We start from the raw sequence: 15,908 nt of genomic DNA, 5'->3' as shown, positions 1-15,908 counted from the left end.
GTTAGTGTGAATCGACCCAATAACATATTTACTACTTTTACAACTCATTTACAAAACAGTTATGCAGAGTTCAATTGTGACACATAAACTCTCTTTCAACTCAAATTAATTTAACCTATCACCACCTACGCCATAACGGAAATGTGTTTTGGTAAAATCCTTTGAAAATAACAGACTTTGGAGATGAAGTAGAAATTCCCCAATACCGTAACGTAATTAGAAAAATGTCATTTGCAACAATGGACAGATGGACATACCTCTTTCTTAATTTCTTGGTATCTAATGTTATGATTACCGAATCAAGAACGAATTAAACTATCAAGTTGTTCACCTTTTCTATTGCCTTTATATTAACAGAATATCTCCATCCTAAGCGAGGCAACATTTGTGACCACACTATACTAGTTTCCGGAATACCATTTGACAAGGTACTCAGTACATGTTTAAATATAATACGTCATCTATATAGCGGAAACTGAGATTAAAGGATCTAGCCAAACGGTATTCTTGCTTTCGGATCAAATCAGCTATAAAGTCAGCCTCATAAGAGTGAAGGAATAGGTCAGCAAGTAAAGGAGTACAATTTGTTCCCATTGGAATGCCGACCGTTTGTTGAAAAACACGTCCACCACACTGTACAAAAATGTTGTCGATTAAAAATTCCAGCATTTTGTAAACATCTTCCTCTGTATATTTGGAAGATGATTTGGAATTATTCCTTACAAAGTATGAGGAGTCTCTACCAAGAACTATATATTTGTATCTAGGTGTACCATCTTTTTTGGAAAAACAACGATATATAATGTTTTAAGTCGGGATTTGAACTGAGTGTGGGGAATAAAAGTGTAGTGTTGAAAAATCATAGGTTTTAATGCTATTATATTTAGATAATTGTCTTGAACTGATTGTCTCCAAAAGATCTTCTAATTTTTCAGGATTCACATTGAATTAATACCACTACGGGAGTAAAAAGTGTTGTGGTAGGACTGCAAACCCTCTTTGACAGTTGTGAGTATAGAAGTTTAAAGTTTTGAAAGAGGTATGGTGATATATTTTGCAGATTCAGCTATGAAACGTTGTTTGTATGGATTCTTGTGGAGTTTAGGAATCCAGTACATAGACGGTAAATCAAAATCATCGTCCTTGGTAGAGAGACCAAAAGAGGATAGCAAATATTTATGGTTTTCCACAATCTCTTCTTTGGAGAGTGTGGTAGAAGTATAGGTCTTATCACTGCTATTATTTTCTACGTTTGAACATTTCCTTAAATATCCAAAATTTTGGTATTATTTTTAAGTAAACTTTCTTTAGTCAAACCTATATTTTTACCAGTTGTAAGTTCAGGTCTAATGTATGCTTAATTTGCATTAGATTTCCACCGACCTAGGCGCAAAATTGTTTCCGCTGTTAATTTCAGAACAGTGGGAGCTAAAGCGTTTGGGCCTAATTACGACCAACTCAAAGGATGTTTTTAATACTATGACTAACTGGTACCGTAATATTGTACGTCCGTCAAGGTGACAAAAGAGAAAACCAGGCACTGATGATCTATAAACAAGGTATTCAGTAACAAATATACACGGATAAATTAGATGGTCGGATTGTTATTGCAACAACATAATGGAGCCTGTCCCTATTTGGTCGTCGGTTTAAGAAAGAGGAACACAATACCTCCACGAGCTTATCGCCGAAACATAAGAAATTTAAATAATAGGATTAGTTTGTCCCATGCTACATGTAATAGTAATTTTCCCAATTCTCAGAACACCATGATATGCTAGCAAAAGAGACGCCTGGATATTTTAGCTTCATATCTACACTTACAAATCTGAGATTATACTAAAAATCTTTTGAGATGGGTAGCCTAGAATTTTTGCCAGGACCATTTTTCTTTTTGAAACCTTCCAACTTCTATTGAAAAAAATAAATTTTTGAGTTGGATCGCTTATAACTTACTTTGAAACGAATCATAGTTGAGTAGCATCTAACGTAGAATGAGACGGAATCTCCTGGTACAAAAAGGCTATGATGTGGTATATTAATGCAAAGAGGCAGACCAAACATGACTCTTACCAAATTATGTTCATAACTTAAATATCTATGATATAAATCTTTGCAAGGGTTAAAATTGAACATCCAAACACCTGTAATGGAACCCTAGTAAATCAAAGTTTTCCGGGCTAATGATTTATGATCGAAAAGTTGACCTCACATTCCTTTTTTTCCAAGCTTCACTGGTGCGGATAGTGAATTTTTTTTCGAGAACCACACGAAGTATATATAATTTGTGTCACGTCGGGGTCGACATATGCATTCATAATATTCCGAGCTGGGTGAGATACAATTGTCATGAGCCTATACCCTCATCTCATATCGGAGATAACCTTATATGTGATTTTCGTAATTAAAGATACATAATTTTGAAAAAGGGTCCAAGGCTCGACCCAGTTCAACCTCGTTGCAAATTATTGCCTATGTAACGACTTTAAATTTATTTGGTGAACGCAGATAGCCAGAGAATAAATAATTTTAAGGTCCCATACTTTACCTAAAGCCATGGTGGTGCTGCTAATGGCTAATTGTATTTATTTTCATATTTGCTAAGGTTGGTCTTGGACTTCTTGGTACTAATCCATGTAGCTGGGGGTCTCATTTGGTATTACGACCATTGCTGAAATTGGGTCCTGACAACCCCTTAAAACTGTCTATATAACAGCAGGTGATCATCTGCACGCATAAATGGCTGTAATAATGAGATACTCGTTGGCGTATGCCATCAAAATTGATCACATTCAACCGCGTCTTTCCTTCTACTTAACTGATGTCAGAAACTACTCACAAAGCCACAAGCACTACTAGAGATATAAATTAACTTAAGTTGAAGTCAACAATAGCCAATGAGCTTTTCTCGTTCTGAACGGTTCGTCTTAAAATTTCCAAGTATTCTGAACTGTTCGTATTAAAATTTCCAAGTATTCTGAACTGTTCGTCTTAAAATTTCCAAGTATTCCTTAGGGAACATTAAATGGGTTACAAAAAAGTAGAATTACCTTCTGCTTATGTAGCTGGTACAATTTTTTCAGTATATATGATATGCACAGTAGCAGGAGTTGAAGAGCCTGGAGTTTGTACTCGATACCCTAATTTGGTAATGTTCAACAGCCGAATAATAGAACTTATACTATTATTTTGGTATTCTGACTATAGAATACCCAAGGCGGGTATGCATGGTGGCCACTGCAGCAGTTGTGATGAAGGTTTCTGTTTCCGACTAGGTCACCTCAGTCCCGTGCAGGTCCGGGTGTTTAAAGAATAGGCCTGCAGCAGCGCTAAACTTGTCGTAAAAGGCGACTAAATTGTGCTCAGAACTCTAGCCGGGGGCTAGGGCGCTCTGCCCACAGAGCAACTGGGATGTGTGCTCCAGGTGGTGGAATGGGGTACCCCTGATGTGTTACATGCTATAATACGGAAAACCTGACCGCAAACCATAGTGGTGCACCTTGTTGGGAAAGATGCCACGTTCCCCACAGTTAAAGAACCCTACTGTGGTATTCTCCCGGAGTAGGAACCATAGGGCTCCGCCACAGGAGGCTAAATTGCCCGACCCTACCCACCTCCCCTTATTTCCAGTGGCAAACAAACTTTGTCGACCCCATTGTCCTTGTGTCCCATCCCTTTTTCATTTCATCATCATTTCATCATCATTTCATGTTCAAACAAACAAATAGATCACCTCAGCTGAGCAGAGACATGGCTCTCATGAGGATAATTTAAAAAAAAAAAAAAAAAAAAAAAAAAAATGCTAGTTGCTTGATAACTTTGCCGATTCAAAAAATATATTTCAGTCCATAGCATACTGCCCATACAATACCCTGCATGTTCTATATAAATACAACGAAACGATTACGATATTATGTGAATGAAATATGCATTCAAATATCTATGTTAGTGCGTGTGCCCTTTCAGGTAATACAATCGTCAACCGAATCTCAAGCAAGGTTAATTGAACCAAGTGTGAAATTCTCATATAAGCATTTTGTCGGAAAAGAGTAATCATGCAAACCAAGATTCCAGCGGAAAATCTAAAAAAGAATGTAATCCAGGGACAAAGACCAGACATGGAAAACAGACAAACATATCAAAGAGCATAAAATAACTAGAGCAATACATAAAAAGTAACAAAAGTAAATGAGCAACTCGGACTCCATTAAAAACTGGGTGCATGGACCAGGTGTACCGGTAGTGTAAGCATCCTTTTCTTTTCTAGAAACACCAGCCGAGTTGCTAATTAGAAGTCAAGTCCGGGTAAGCAAAAGAAGAAAGGAAAACTATGACACTTTGAACAAATCAGTTTTAATGGTGCAGATGGATACATCGTAAAACCCCGCAAGTTCATGATGACGACCATAAAACTTCTGTAGTGATGATTTCAATCTTGTAGCAACATAACCCTTTCCAGAAGCCTTAATGCAAGAAATCTAGCGAGAAACAAAAAGCATGTGTAGTTTCGGCAATCTCTGGTATGATGTTTTCTCCATACGCAGGAGCTGAAGGGATGCTACCACAGATGAAAGGAAGACTTTACTCTTTAAACATGTGAATATTTTTATTGTCATATATGATCATAGCTCTTTCATTTAAATATACTTATTGCAACCCAATCTTTCAAAAAAGAATTTATCAAAGTGAATAATATATCAACAATAATATCAAGTACTTGGGAAAGTTGTTGTCGTCGGATATTCAACTTGACGATGATGTTCTGTTGAACCAGTTAAGAGGATACCAAAGCAAAAATCCATACAGTCGTGTCACATGACAAATTTGGTTTTCAAAATGTTTTTCATCCATTTCATATCACGTATGTATTCTTTGTCAACGTTGAATGCTGGCTTTGAATTAACTACAAAGATAAAAGAGAAATAAATTACATAGAAATCACTGAAAATCATTGAAAAGAGGGAGATAACTGTTTCATCATATGTTGTCGTACTAGCAGACAAAGCTAACAAAACATTGTTTTTGTCTGCTTAACGCATTACATCCAATGTTTATTGTGAGAATTAGACGTAATAACAGTGATAAGACCTATACTGTCACTACATTCTCCAACGAAGAAATACTGTGCTATCCTCTTTCGGTCTCTCTCTACCAAAGACGAAGATTGTAATTTACCGTCTATGTACTGGATTCCTAAACTCCACAAAAATCTACACAAACAACGCTACATAGCTGGATCTGCAAAATGTACCATCCAACTTATTTCAAAACTTTTAACTTCTATACTCACAACTGTCAAAGAGGGTCTGCAGTCCTACTAAAACACTTGTTACTCCAGTTATGGTATTAGTTAATGGATCCTCAATTCTGATTATTATCAGAATATTATAGTATTAAAACCTATGATTTTTGTCAACACTTTAAACTTCTATTCCCCATACTCAGTTAAAATCCCGACTCAAAAATATTGTACACCTAGATACAAATATAAAGGTTTTGGTAGAGGTTACAATATTTTGTAAAATATAATTTCAAATCATCTTCCAAATATACAAAAGAAAATGTTTTCAATATATTGGAATTTTTTTATCGATAAAATATTTGTCCAGGATGATGGAAACGTTTTTCAACAAACGTTCGACATTACAATGGGAACAAATTGTGCTCCTCTAATTGCTGACTATTCCTTCACTCTTATGAGGCTGACGTTATAGCTGATCTGATCAGAAAGAAAGAATATCTAGATATAAAGCTAGATCATTTAATATCACAAGCTTCTAGTTTTTATTGGAGTCCGAGTTGCTCATTTGCTTTGTTACTTTGTATGTATGATTTTAGTAACTTCATGTTCTTTGTTGTGTATTCTGTTTTCCATGTCTGGTCTTTGTCCCTGGATTACATTCTTTTGATTACCGCTATAACCTTGGTTCCATTGATTACTCTTTCAAGGCACAATTTATAAAAAAATGTTTTCATTATTTTTTGACAGAAAAGGACAATTTCGGATATTTCTAAGTATTACCATCTTAATGATTATGTCTTTTCAAACCAATTTTAGAAACTATGATGTCACTGTATCTATTCGTTTTTATGAAGCCATCATGGATATTTCTTACCAAATTTATATGGCTTTTTGTTGAAGACCAAATTTTGATGACCGACAACAATACTAGAGTGTTTTCCTATGCAATCCAATATTACAGACGGTTCATCGGTAGCAAAATCTCCATGAATAAATTTTCAGATGTAATTTATAGTATTAATAAATCAATTTGTGACAATATAAAATTTTCGGACTATTTTACAGTATACGGTGGTGGATCCAGAAAAAAATGAAATGGTCCTAAATGAAGGTTATGTGGCTTGGAAAAGGAGGACAAATATCATCGGCATTATTTAGAATCATGGATTTAGGACACCAGCATACTAAAAATAAACCACAGTTTGAATGCCGAAGGTAAAATGCATAATTTTGCTTCTTCACCACCATCTGTACTAATGTAAAACATGCGTTGAGCTTTTAAAGTAGCTGGATTTAACATAGAAATTAATGGGGACTAGAAATAGTGGTATGACACTTAAGTGCTCGATTTGCATCATAATTAGTGCGCGTATTGTAATTGTTCAGTAAAGGGGATTATCTTATAACAAACAGGGCTTCCCCATGTAATCATAGAATTAGAGCAAGTATCCTCTCTAATTAAATAATTAGGTATAATTTGGGAAAATGAACTTCAGATTCTTTTTGTATTGTGTAAAGACTATCATTAAACCCCACATGTTGAAAAGGATCCTATTCACTTTAACTTAACGTTTGTACACCGTAAAACTATACTTCTATATTCCATCACATGTTTTGAACTGAATTCAATCTAGTCTTGCCGAGTGGTCTAGGGCGCTGGACTTAGTGCAGGCGGTGTTGCCATAGATGTCACAGCGGTACGAGTTCGAGTCCCGCAGAGGGAACGACCAAAAATTTGCTTCGCAAATTTGACAGTTCTAACATCGTTGGGAATTTTTCAGACCCTTCTATAAGTTTACGTTATCTTCCCTGTATCAATTAGACGTTATATATATTGAATAGCACTGCAAGCCTCGCGATCAAAGCTATAAAAAAGATAAGAAATTCCATAATCAACTCGTTGTGATTTCAAGAATTAATATTATATTGTATTTAGTTAGTTTCTCTACTTCTATATAATAAATTTGAGTTGTCTTTCTTCCTATGTGTTTTCAATATATTTTAAATAGCAACCAAGGTACTTTTGAGCGTTTTTAGGTTCACATTCTTTTTCTAATAAGGTTGAATGCAGTAATTATGCAGTTTGTTTTCTTTTCTCAATAAATTAAGGTATGGAATTACAGAATATTGCCAAAGATTACATAGTGTATCCCATTTTCACAGATGAAGGCTATTAGATAAAATACTTTACCCTTGTTTGTTGGTTGGATCCTGACATGTATTTTGGTGTATAATAAAGTTCAATCATACAAAATGAATCATATACAGGGAAACGTATAGTTTCATTTTAATTCTATTCGACAAGATCCATACCTAATACAACAATAAATCTTATGTTAATGAATATTTACTGCCTTTATTTCACAAAAATAAATCACTAGAGTAATCTTCCATTTAACAGGTCAGTCTAAAACCAGTGGACTTTGTTGCATTTGCAATATAATAACGATTATTTAACAACAATATTTATTTCTTACATATAGAATCTACAACGATAACGAGTTGATTATGGAATTTCTTACATCGAGTGAAATAAATTTTATAGTTTTGATCACGAGACTGGCCGTGCTATTCAAACTATAAAATTTATTTCAAGAGTTGTGAGAAATTCATAATCAACAAGCTTTGAGTGTAGATTATGTTTCTCTTATGCCCTTAAAACATCAAAAATATCCTAAAATGAAAAGTGCGCGAAACGTTATGATTCCGATTCGTAGGAAACATGTTTTACATCCAAACCTCCTGAGTCCTTTCAAAATTCTTTTTTAACTGAAATATAACCAGAATGGCAATCGAGTCCATTACAATCGATTTCTAAGCCAATCGAACTCTGAGAACAAAAAAGGCAATAGTGATGAGAACATTTTTTTCCACACCGGTCAAGCGGTATGAAAATTGAAACAAAATTAAAGAAATACATTTTTGTTACGTTTATGTTGCAACTTTGAGTAACTTAGGTAACACGAAATAGTTATATGTTCAAACAATAACACCATTAAAAAGCTCATATTTCTGTACAGTCAACTCATTTAACATGAATATTGTCATTATATGAAGTACTCAGTAACACGCAAAGTTTGAATTACTTCGGTAAAGAACTGCGATGTATTAAATTCTGTGTAAATAAAACACATATTTCCCGTTATCATGTGAAATGAACATGCTTTTTTACACGGAATTACATGAGGAGAATGGTTAAACCATTTTATTTCAATAAAAATACATGTATTTTTGCTTGTGTTTTTTTTCTTTCCACAAATTGCAGCTTTTAACTTTTATGAATTATATATTATGCGATATTCCCCGTGTGTTTTAGTTCTAATACTTTGACAAGTGTGATAACATATTCACAAATAAGAACATATTATAGTCACTTCAACAGTTAAAAAATCTGTAACACCAGAGACCTTCTTCATTTTTTTACATTTGCAGGGCGAAATTTTGATCTGATCGAATTAGGGAAGAGTATTCAAGTGAACAAATATTCGGAAAGAAATCAAGAGAAATATTCCAATGATGAAGACTAGAAAGGGAAAACTGACACACACAACGAAGAATTTGAAATAACAAAATATCATATAGGTACAAAGAAACAAAGGTAATTGAGCAACCCTGGCTCCACTAAAAAGCAGTAGGGTATGAGTCCTCTACTTTTCTAGAAACACCTACTGAGTTGCTCATTGAATGTTACGTGCGGGGTAGGCGAAAAGGAAAGAACACACTTGACAAGGTAAAATAATATGTTTTCATAATGCATATGGATACACCAAAACAATCAACAAGTTCATGATGACGCCCATAAAACTTCCGTAAGAAATCATGGAAACAAATATTTGAATGGTTATCAAATGAACTAAATCTAAAGATAACGATCATTTAAAGACATACACAGCAAGGAAAATGAATCAACAAAATAAAACGTTCAAAGAAACAAAAGTAAAGAGCAACCCCAATTCCAGGGAGCAAGGATCAGGTGGAAATGTAGCTAGGGTAAGCGTCCTCCAATTTTCTTTCTAGAAAACCGGGCGAAAATGCTAAAGTCTTCGTGATAGACAAAAGAGGAAAGTAAAACTACTTCTTAATAAAACCGAAGTAGGGGTTGTGAGATTACATTTTTGTTCCAAATACTTTTTGAAATGAAATAAACTTCATAACATAGCATGTGTATTTCTGAGGTAAGAAAACAAGCAACATACATATAAAGTTATTAAAACAAGCGCCATATGAACCTTTCGTATTCGTTCATTTCTCAAATGGTACAATATGCGTCAGTAGAAGTGTTTTAGGGTTCATTTTAACTAGATTGCACAGTATGAAGACAATAATCAGATAAGGCACTCCATGATTTAATGATATAAACTTAATGCGATAAAAATGGTGTGGTTTATTCTAAGTGTACTTCTTCCTTTGGTGTTAATTATATATGGTGACAACAGGAAACGGTTGTTAGTCACAGATCCCGATGTCATAAACTCACGTCTGGCTCACCTGGAACAGACTGTGGCTTAATTACAGAATATAATAACTGGTAACCAAAGTAACACGTCTATTGATAATGACATACTATTCGTATGGTTTTATTCATTTGTAGATAACTATACCAAACAAGATTAGGCGTAATAAGAATCATTATTGACTAACGTTCGAATATTAGCCTAAATAAGATAAACATAGCCAATAAAATACCAAATACAAAAGTGCGCCAATACGGAATCTAGCCGTCCAATACGAGATTTAGCCGGCCAATACGGCTTTTACCCGCCCAATACATCACATTGGACTGGTTAAAATCCATATTGGTCTAGCGTATTGGACAAGAGTAATCAAGGGAACCAAGGTTATAGCGGTAATCAAAAGAATGTAATCCAGGGACAAAGACCAGACATGGAAAACAGAAATTCACAACAAAGAACATAAAGTAACTAAAATCATACATACAAAGTAACAAAAGTAAATGAGCAACTCGTACTCCACTAAAAACTGGGAGCATGGACCAGGTGCACCGGTAGGGTAAGCGTCCTCTGCTTTACTAGAAACACCAGCCGAGTTGCTCATAAAAAGTCAAGTCCGGGTTAGACAAACGAGGAAAGGAAAACTATGACCCGTTGAATACATCAGTTTTCATGGTGCTGGTGGATACACCATAACGATCCACGAGTTCATGATGACGACTATAAAACTTCTGTAGTGATGACTTCAATCTTGTAGCAACATAATCCTGTTCCAGAAGCCGCGCGATACAAAAAGTCTGCGTAGTTTCGGCAAGCTCTGGCATAACGTATGAGTTGTAATATGAACACTCCATACGCAGGAGCCGAAGGGATGTTGCCACAGATGAAAGGAAAGTTAACAATTCTGAATGACAAGTTAGTCAATAAAGGTAAAATTGCGTAAGTTTTTCCATATTGGCTGAGTTATTGATCCTCGGCTAAAATATTGGACTGAAACGTCGCCTCAGTCCAATATGGCTAGCTTCGGACCATTTATTAGGCCAATGTGGAAAACCTTACGCAATAATACTATATTACCAAGAGATAATGATTTTTATTAAAAAGTTTGAAAGTTTGTTTCTATCTATTACGATTTGCAAGTTATAATCTGAAATCACAATTTTCTTTTGTCGTCTAAGGACAATAACTCTTATAATATGTTAACACATGACCCTGTAAGGACTTTTGTTACATAGATGATTGGAACATTTGAAAGATTTTTAAAGGATACTAAAGACACCCTGAAGTCATTCTTATACCTTGATCTACATTTAGAGATCGATGTGAAAGAAAAACTATCGACAAAACAATGACTTTTCTTTCCGTTTTGTCAGCGTTCCTTTCACCTGTGGCAACATCCCGGTGCACCTGGTCCATACTCCCAGTTTTTGGTGGAGTCCGAGTTGCTCATTTGCTTTTATTGCTATGTGTGTGTGGTTTTGGTTGCTTTATGTTCGTTGTTGTGTGTGTCTGTTTTACATGTCTGGTCTTTGTCCCTGGATTACATTCTTTTGTTTACCGCTAGAATCTTGGTTCCCTTGATTACTCCTTCAGCACCTACGTATGGAGTGTATATATCATATAATTGTTTTGGTACAATTTTCTTTTCTAGATTCCGCTAGAATCTTGGTTTCCTTGATAACTCTTCCAGACAATGGCAAATTAGAAATAAACAAAGGAAGCGCACATCAGAGAAATGGAGACCAACATTTACATTGATTTTTTCCCAGACTTTTTATGTTCTCAGAACATAGGAGAACGCTTAACGTACCGATCTAATTGGTTTATGCTCCCAGTCATTATTAGAGTCCGAGTTGCTCATTTACCTTTGCTTCTTTGTACGTGTTATTTTGGTCTTTACCCCTAAATTGTACTCTTTTGATTTCCTTTAAAGTTTCCTTAATGACTGTATGACATACTTCCAGAAAATGCTTAAATGTTGCCACATTTTAAAAAATTCAGGAAATGGTCAAGGCTCCATATTTTTGTGAGATGGGGAAGGACACAGTGTCCAAACAACTCCTATACAGAGGTAGTGTATTCAGGTTTGTCATTGGAGTGAAATTGTTAACAGAACCGTTATTTTGAATGTAAAAAGGAGCGGACATGAATAAACTCGGGTGATATGGAATGTTGTGAAGTTCCTGTCTCTTGCGAGACACACACCCTTCTGTACGTTATGGTCACGTGTTCTGGGTAGGAAGGGCACCTTTGACTGAGGATGTATATAGTTTAACAAGATCAAATCAATCGGTATGGCGAGAAAAACTTTTCACGTCTAGTCAATAATCCGACGCACTAATGTAGTAAAAACGTAAAAGAATTATACAAAACAAAATCACTTTATTGAGTCTTCACAACGGTATGCAATGCAAAAATAAAGTCATAGCTTGGACGCACCGAGAGCCTGGTCTAGCAGGAAATCACTTATTTCGAATCTTTCCATACTAATCTCAGTATTTTCGTATCTTCTTTACTAAAAAGCGTTCATCATATGGTCTTAGATAATTAATCAAATTCAGACATTTTTTTTCTTTTCCAACATACCATAAGAGTAGGCCTTTCTGGTTTAAAGTCCAAAGTACGAACGCTTTATACTGCATCGTCTTACGTCTGTGTTGATTCCAATCCTGAATATATACCGTCGTGCTAAAATAACCTAAATGGACATTTGTTTAATCCAATCGGTGTAAAATGTGGCCCGTTGCCATGTCCTTATCACGAGGGACGCTTAATCGAATGTGTTGTATATACCAAATAAATGCATAACTTTTATGCTTTTCTTCGCATGCAATTATTCAGTTCATCATACTTATTAACGAGCCGTTATTCTAACATAAAAACAAGGCATGTTCAAAGAAACAGTGATTAAATGAAAAACCAAACTCATAGACTTTTTATGCTGCCAGAAAAGCAGAAAACGCTAACCCTACCCGTACATCTGGTCCATACTTCCAGCTTTTAGCGGAGCCCGGATGACCAATTTACCATTGTTTGTATTGTATTTCACTTATATTTTCTCATACGGTTCTCTTAAAATTTGAAGTAAGCCTTTGAAAATGATTTGCAAGAACAATATTGTATAGTTGAATATAGAAAACACTATTTAAATACTTTCAATCAATTATTTAACCATAATAATGCTTTCTTTATTGTCATGTCTCTTTTTCAAAGATCGACATAAGGGTGTAATTGTTTTAGTTTTATTTCAATCAAAAACTGCAACCGTTCTTGTTTTTTCTCTATCTTGAATCCATTTGCAAAGATCTTACAAATAGTTACCAAAGACATACAAATGTCAGACACAAAGTGTTTATCATGACACAGCCTCCGTTAAATCATATATATTTTAAAATAAAACAATACCCGAAAAAAGACAAAATGTACGAACTCTTACATTTTTATTTCATCAAACACTTTACGTGGTCCTATACTATTTCGCCTAGCCTCAAGGTACACTTGTCTATGTAAATTATCCTCATGGTATAAAGTCTTTCTTATCCTGATTGAAGTAAATGCAGTTAATCGAATAATTTCTAAAAAGATCACGATTCCATTTTCAGAACTTTCCACACTTAATCTATATCAAGAGAATTAAACCCTTCCATATGATGTGTTTTTTAAATAAAGTACTTTAATATTTGTCTCAGAATTGTCAGAACTGTTGTAGATATTAACTCGTCAATCATGTTGATCTTTGTGTTGTCTAAATAGTCGTCAGTACATTACACTTTATGTGTCCGATTTAAAGTGCTATACTTTTCACAAGTTAAATTAAATCAGCATCCTTGGAAAACCTTATTTGAATTTACAACTAGGCCGCCTTTCAATTTACTAATCTCCACTAATTGAACCACCACGTTAGAAATTTATTTTCCGGGAATACGGGGAAATACCAGCGTCAAAGGAATGTAAACATATATATATATATATATATATATATATATATATATATGTATATATATATGTATATATATATATGTATATATATATGTATATATATATATATATGTATATATATATATGTATATATATATATGTATATATGTATATATATATATATATATATATATGTATATATGTATATATATATATATATATATATGTATATATGTATATATATATATATATATATATATATATATATATATATATATATAATTGTAAATTTCTTTATGTTGTATTTGCGATGTTCATGTTAAATGCGTTGAAATCGATAGTTTTTATACTTAAGAGAAACAGCTTCTATCTTTACATCTCTAAATAACGAATTTAGTAACTGCTCAAATATACTTTCAAGAGATCCCTTTGATATTCGTGTCAAGGAGCTACATTATTGTTATAAACTATTCTTACCGGATTATTCTCACTTGAAGTATGACGGGAGCCGCTGGTAGAGCAGGAGATGCTTACCCTTCCGGAGCACCTGTTTTTGTGGGAGTTTATATTGCTAGTGCTTTATTTTTTTGTGTTGCATTTTGTTTTTCGTGTCTTCAGTATTTATATCTAATCTATTTTATTCGGTACATTATGTATGTAGATCGTCTATGTTTCCTGTTTTCACGGTCTGGCCATCTATTTGGATTCTGAAGCATTTTGAATTATCATATTATTCACGATTTGGTAACTTTTTGCCGATATTATGAATAAAGTCTTTTAAAATAAAAAAAAAACACAGTTATATCGTAATATTTGGCACGGAATTAGTATATGTAAAACTTAAACGTATGATTCATTTTTTAGTCAAATTTAAATGAGAATGTTATGGCAAAGCATATCAGTGATAGGAACCAATAACAAAACATCAGAAATAAATCAGGTCACTAATTACAGCCGATTAATCGACTATTTAACAGATGTTTTGATTTTTATGTCATATCCAGATGTTTCATGAGTGTTAACTTCGTTTTGTTATTAATAAATTTAGGAAATATGTAACTTGTATACCTGTTTGAATTGATCTATGATTGAAAGTGGGAGTAGAAAGCATATGAATAGCAGCTTAAACTAATAAAATATAACCTTTGAAGTAAAGACGATCTCATTTCTTTGATTTAAACTAAAATATGATGTTTTTGCACAATATTCAGATTAAGTATTTATCAATAATAGCATAGTAATAGCTTCCCCAAAATTAGTGCACGTCAAAATTTGTTACTTTTAATTGTCGTGAATACCATCATAAAGAGCTACTGTATTATAATCAATTAAATGGTTTACAGATGTTAATATCGGAAAAGGCAAATCCGATTAAACTCTAATCGTACAACATTTTACGAATGAAACTCTAACTTGGCATTAAAAAATCTCATAAACCACCCAGCAGATCTTTAAATAAAACCTAGCAAACACACAAACATATAAAGAAAAATAGAAAAAAGTGACGATTCTCCTCAAAATCAAAATATATCTAATTTCATAATGCGAAACTTGAAAATTAGTAGTTACATAAGTTTACACAGTATTTACACACTTTTTTCAAGAATCATCATTTTGGTACGATGTTTTATCTTATAGGTTATTAATCATTTAACATAAATACATCGTTCGAGTTGTCTTCTGTAAACTAATAATAAAGAGACACTGTCGTCATAAGGAGTCCAATTGAATTTGAGTTAGCCATGCATGGCATAATATGGTGCATGTACTGATGTTGATATCATTTTGCGGATTCTATATATCGTATTTATCACAAAGACCTGATGATAAAAGAGACCATTGACATTATGATATCAGCTTCAAATCTTGAAATACACTTAGAGACCGATGGAAAAGGAAAACATGAAGAATATTTACGACGAACACGATGACTTCTCATTCCCTATTGTTAACTTTCCTTTCATTTATGGCACTGGATGATTTGGAATTTTCACATCATAACGCCAGAGCTTGCAGAAATAAAGCGGACTTGTTGTACCGTGCAAGACTTCTTACAATTTGGCTCAGAAACAGGGTTTTGTTTTAGCTACAATATTTACTACAGAAGTTTTATGCTACTCATTATGAACTCATGGATCGATATGGTATATCCATCTGCATCATGAGAACAGATTTGATCACCATATCATAGTTTTCCTTTCCTCTTTCGTCTACCCTGGTTGTGACATTGTATGAGCAAATCGATGGGTTATTTAAGAACAGCAGAGAACGCTTACCCTATCGGTGAACGTGGTCCA

General features: G+C 34.0%; 1 long non-coding RNA gene across 1 annotated transcript; it reads left to right on the top strand.

Annotated features, from left to right (window-relative positions):
- Nucleotides 1-357: 357 nt before the first annotated feature.
- On the top strand, nucleotides 358-8,423 carry LOC148603851 (uncharacterized). Its single transcript, XR_015916692.1, has 3 exons — nucleotides 358-428; nucleotides 6,308-6,457; nucleotides 7,352-8,423. It is a non-coding gene; the product is annotated as an uncharacterized LOC148603851 (long non-coding RNA).
- Nucleotides 8,424-15,908: the final 7,485 nt, after the last annotated feature.

The sequence above is a fragment of the Perna viridis genome, chromosome 11 (assembly GCF_037379345.1).
Source record: "Perna viridis isolate PV_CMFRI_1.1 ecotype Kerala chromosome 11, ASM3737934v1, whole genome shotgun sequence".
NCBI lineage: Eukaryota > Metazoa > Mollusca > Bivalvia > Mytilida > Mytilidae > Perna > Perna viridis.
This window is presented reverse-complemented; position numbering and strand designations above follow the sequence as displayed.